We start from the raw sequence: 6,084 nt of genomic DNA, 5'->3' as shown, positions 1-6,084 counted from the left end.
AGTCGCTGGAGGCATCGTTTTCAGGTTGTCTGTCCGGCTATCCGTTCGTGATGGGTTTTTGTTACCGCGATAACTTGAGAACAGCTGAAGGGATCTTAGTCAAACTTGGTACAGGTATGTATAATGAGGTAAAGATGTACTGATTCGATTTTGGGGTTCTGAGGTCAAAGGTCGGAGGGGGTGACCAATTAGGTCAGGTAAAAACTGTAGAAGCCACAAACTGTAGTTGTAGAAGCCACTTCTAAAACAGAGGAGGATAACATCGAAATTCTAACTGCAGAGCTGAGCAAACTAGTAGTGACCTCAGTGTACAAGCGACCTGACAGATTTCAGTTTCTCTAAGCCTGTACCCAACCTGCACAGAAAACCACAGATTATTGGAGATTTCAATAGCCACAGTACCCAATGGGGGTACAAGAAGTCAAACAACGATGGAGAAGCAGTCGAAGAATGGATGGACGCTAACCAGCTTAGTCTCATCCACGATCCCAAACTGCCAGCCTCCTCCCACAGTGCCCGCTGGAAGTGTAGTTATAACCCACACCTTGCCATTGTCAGCAACGACATCGCTGGCCTCTGCAAGAAGTTTGTCACAGACCCAATACTACAGACACAACACCGTCCTATTGGTATTCAGGTAAATGCAGCAGTGTTACCAACCGTCGTACCATTCAAAAGGCGCTTCACCTTCGAGAAGGCCGATTGGAACGCTTTCACCTGAGCACTTCACCGCAAGGTTAAGCGCTTTAAACCACTACCTGTGCACTACAACCTGTTTGCAAAACCTGTCCAGAAAACAGCCAGAAGGAAGATCCCCCGAGGTTGCAGAGTACACTACATCCCTGGTCTCACCAAGGAGAATGCTGAACTCTATTGGGAGTACGTCTCAATGTTTGAATGTGACCCCTTCTCAGAGGAAACAATATCTACCGGTGAGAGGGTGATGCTAAGTATCTCTCAAGAGCGTCAAAACACCTGGAACACCTTGATAGAGACAACAGATCTTACAAAAAACAGCAAGAAGGCATGGTCTCTCATACGCAAACTTAGAGGTGATCCCAAGAAAGCTGCCCAACATTCAAACTCGTCTGCTAACCAAGTTGCACACCAGTTGCTCCTAAATGGAAAAATCAACAATAAACAACCAAGAGCACAACTAGATAGGAAGAAGTACAGCGATGACCTAAGCTTTACTAGACAATTCACCATGAAAGAGCTGGAAACGGGTATATATGGAAAATATCGAGTCTAAAACCCAGGAAAGCAATTGGTCTTGACAACATGGCAACGGACCAGATAAAGCATTTTGGACGGCAAGCAAAGAAATGGCTCCTACAATTGTTTAACCACTGTCTGGCAACACACACGCTACCTAAGATTTGGGAGAAGGCACATGTAATAGCACTATTAAAGTACGGAAAAGATCCATCAGATCATAAGAGTTTTTGGCCAATTTCACTGCTTTGCCGCACCTATAAGCTGTTTGAATGCCTGATACTCAATAGGATAACACCAACTGTAGATGAGAAGATCATTCCAGAACAAGCAGGTTTCCGCCCCGGCAAATCAACAACAAGCCAACTGCTCAACCTCACACAACATATCGAAGATGGTTTTGAGCAAGGGCTGGTAACAGGCACTGGTTTTGTAGACCTGTCAGCAGCATACCCACAATGAACCATAGGCGTCTCCTCTGCAAGATCCTAGAGATGATAAAAGATATCCACTTAACAGAGCTGTAGAAAGCATGCTTCAGAATCGCCGGTTCTATGTTGAACTCGGTGGGAAGTGCAGCAGGTGGCTTATTCAGAAGAATGGTCTTCCTCAGGTAAGCGTGCTTGCACCGTTGCTGTGCAACATCTACACCAACGACCAACCTATAGACGGTGTTAGTCCGTTTTATATATGCTGATGACATGTGTGACTGCCCAAAGCACCGATTTTAACACCGTGGAGAAAACACTGTCTGAGGCCTTGGAGGGACTAATATCCTACTAAGAAGAAAACCACCTTCGCGCAAACCCAACAAAGACACAAGTTTGTGCATTCCACCTCAGAAACCGTGAAGCCAAACACCAGCTTAAAGTAACCTGATGTGGAGCAGCACTGAGGCATTGTGAGCACCATATCTATTTAGGAGCCACTCTTGACCAATGCCTTACCTTCAAGAACCACATCGAAAAGATAAAGGCAAAAGTGAGCGCACGGAACAACATCCTGAATAAGCTCACCAACAAGATGAGGAGCAAGCTCGAAAACCAGTGCTGAATACACCTGCCCTGTATGGGAAATATCTACTCATGCTAAGAAGATGGATGCCGTTCTGAATGCAAGCTGCCGATCCATCACAGGTTGTTTAAAATCAACAAACACCAACAGCTAATATATCTTGGCGGGTATAGCTCCCCCTGATATAAGAAGAACGGTAGCCAGCAAGAAAGAGCGACTCCGTCAAACATCACATGAGAGGCACTCTCTGCATGGTCATACACCGACACTCAGCCGACTAAAGTCAAGGAAGAGCTTCATGAACAGTGTCGTTTCATTACAATGAACTCCATCTGAAGCCCGCATCGCTTTGTGGAAAGACCGGCTTGAATAACTCTCAGCGATGGAAATTCTCCCTGATGAAAGCCTCCCCCCAGGAGCTAATTGCAGATAAAAACGCCGAACACACTCGTGGCATTCTTTCTGCAATGGAAATCAAATATTGTTCGGGAAGTTCTTCCTAACACGGTTGCAGAAGTTCCCACAAATGTGTTGCACTTGTAGGTTGCTTTGCTTTCACCCTTCTGTCCAGTTCATCCCAAACCAGCTCGATGGGGTTTAAGTCTGGAGACTGTGCTGGCCATTCCATGATTTGAAGCCGACCGTCTTGTTCTTTTCCTCGAAGGTAGTTTTGACATAGCCTGGAGGTGTGTTTAGGGTCATTATCTTGCTGTAGGATGAACCCCTGACCAACTCGGCGTATACCAGAGGGTATTGCATGGCGCTGCAAACTAGACTATCCCCCTCACTAGACTATCCCGGATAGTGATAATCTAGTGATATCACTAAACTAGGGGTATTGCAAGAGGGTATTACATGCCATGCAAGAGGGTATTGCATGGCGCTGCAAAATGCTGTGGTAGCCCTTTTGGTTCAGGGTGCCAGTCACTCTGTGCAAATCACCGACTCTGGATCTAGCAAAAGAGCCCCAGACCATCACGCTTCCTTCTCCATGTTTGACAATTGGTGTCACACACTGAGGAACCATCCTTTCGCCTACTCAACGGCATACAAAAACCCTACGTGATGAACCAAAAATTTCAATTTTGATTCATCGGTCCATAAGACCATCTTCCAGTCTTCAGTCGTCCACTGGCGGTGCTTCATGGCCCAGGCAAGCCTCTTTTTCTTATTTTGCCATCTTAGCAATGGCTTTCTTACTGCCACTCGTCCTGTCAAACCTGCAGCTCGAAGTCTTCTCTTCACAGTTGAAACTGAGACTTGCTTACTTCGACCAGTGTTAAGCTGTGCTTGAAGCTGTTGTCCTGTGAGCCACCTATCACGCAAGCTGTTGACTCAGAAACTTGTCTTCTGATTCTGTTGTGGCTTTGGGTCTGCCAGACCTCTTCCTGTCAGTTTCCTCCAGTTTCCAATATACTACTTCCTGCAGTGCAATATTGTCCAAATAATGCTTCAGAGGGTGTAATAACAGTCTGTTCCAATACTGCTTTCATACAGACAGGGGGTTTGTAATCAAGTAATCAGCAGAGGTTCGGACACCTGTAGGAATTGTTTGCATCAACTTTCAAGGCTTAATTTACTTACATTGCTGCAGAACAGCTGTAAGTTGTTAACCCATTACTTGTTCCCTGAAGGCCTTTTTTTTTTTTTACAATATAACTGTGCAGCATTATTTTCCTGTTTTTGCTGACCTAAACTTTTTTTTTTTAAACCTCGAGCAGTTCACTGCTTACCTTTGTACCATTTCAGGTTATTCACTGGGCATAAAAACTGTGTAAATTTCAATAAAAACTGGAAACATTGAGGTGTTCTAAAACTTTGGACTGGTAGTGGGTGTATATATATACAGACTTGGCATTTAATATGGAATATTTTTTTTTTCTTGACTTGGGTTTACTTTCTTAACTCAGTATATCAATCTGGTGAGTTTCTTTTACACTTTGGTGATTTATTTGTTAAAAGAACCATGTCACTGATTGTCTGTCGCAGCAAGAATTCAACAACAGGATTATATCACAGGTGGCGTGGCAAAATGTACGGACAGGTGCATTTGATGATTGGCTTCACAGTCGGGTATACAAGGGTTGTTGCGTTCTGTATTAGTGGAAAACAACTGCTGCACGTCTCCAAAAGTTATTGCCGCTTCCTCTGGAGATGATCCGTCAACTCAACAATGCTGTTTGTCATGGAGTGGTGGCTTTACGAAATTACGGCATGAAACAGTGTGCTATTGCTCGGCAGTATGGCATCACTCAAGGTCAAGTGTCAAAGATCCTGAAACGAAGTGCTCAGAGGGGTGTCCCTACTCCAAATACCGAGGCAAGGACGTCCCCGCAGAACCACAAGGAGGGATGATCGCCAGCTGCACCGGTTAGTCCGCAATGGCCGTACCAAGTCAGCTAATCGGCTTAGGGCTGAGTGACAGCAACTGACAAATGTGCCTGTATCCAGAAGGCTAGTCAACCAACGACTGGTTCAAGCAGGCTATCGTGCCAGGCGTCCCCTGAGAAAGCCACGCCTGACCAGACAACACCGCCAGCACCGATTGCAGTGGCCCAGAGAGCACCGTGAATGGCAGCCAGGACACTGGAATCACGTGATCTTCAGTGACGAGTCCAGATTTCTGGTCTATCGTGAAGATGGACGTGTCCGAGTGTGCAGACAAGTGCATGAAGCCTACAACAAAGATTGTATAGTGCCAAGAATCCAAGCTGGAGGTGGTGGGGTGACCGTTTGGGCTGCTTTTCTTGCAGGGGGCAAAACTGACCTGGTTGTTCTGAATGGAAACCTGAACCAGTTCAAGTACAGGGTCATTCTGGAAGAAACATTGCTTCCATTTGCTCGTGCAGCCTTTCGAGGAAACTTTGTCTTCCAAGATGACAATGCACGGCCTCATCGTGCTCGCATGATCCAACACTTTCTTGCTGACCGTGGTGTAGAGCATATGGAGTGGCCTGCCATGTCCCCGGATATGAATCCGATAGAGAACTTGTGGGCAGAATTAACGCGTCAAATCAACCACTTGGACCAGCAGCCGACCTCTGTGCGTAAATTGCAGCAGGCTTTTGTCACTGCATGGCAAGCGATTCCTGTCCAAACCTTGGCAAATCTCGTGAACAGCATGCCTCAACGTGTACGTGCTCTCCTGAATGCTCGTGGGGGTTACACGAAGTACTGAACTGTAATTTTACTGTCCGTAATCCCAGTCGTAATTTAACTTTTGTTTTTGTGAAAAAATTTTTTGGCTAATGTGCAAAATAAAGAGATACTTCTGGAAAACGTACAGAAGTTTAACACAGTACTGTCCATGAATTGAGTTCGATATCAGTTTACATCACTTTCAAGGATCAATTTATTTGTTTCGAAATGTCAAATGTGGTTTTTGTTTCTTTTAAATGTCACATTAACAAAATCTAGAATAATTTCAACATAATTCCAATGAAGTTTTGGTTCTAAGACATCTTGAAAAGTAAGTTCACCCCCACAAAAAAAAAATTCCATATTAAATGCCAAGTCTGTATATATATGTATATATATATATATATATATATATATATATATATATATATATATATAATTGATATATGTTGGAAAATTATATGTCCAGACCAGGAATCGAACCCAGGTTCGATTTTCCTTCATATATCAATTGAATCCTGATCATTAGTCTAATATATATATATATATATATATATATTGTTGCGGATATGAGGACTGTATTTTTTTTGATTGTGTGTATTATTATTGTTGTTTATTCTGCGCCTCCTGCCTCCGGAGCTGTGTAAAGGTCAAAGGGCGTCCCATAATTAGTCCATAAAGCATCCACACCACAGCCAATCATAGAATACCCCTGTT

Source organism: Myxine glutinosa, chromosome 14 (genome assembly GCF_964187855.1).
Source record: "Myxine glutinosa chromosome 14, kmMyxGlut1.1, whole genome shotgun sequence".
Lineage (NCBI taxonomy): Eukaryota > Metazoa > Chordata > Myxini > Myxiniformes > Myxinidae > Myxine > Myxine glutinosa.
Note: the sequence above shows the minus strand (reverse complement) of the source record.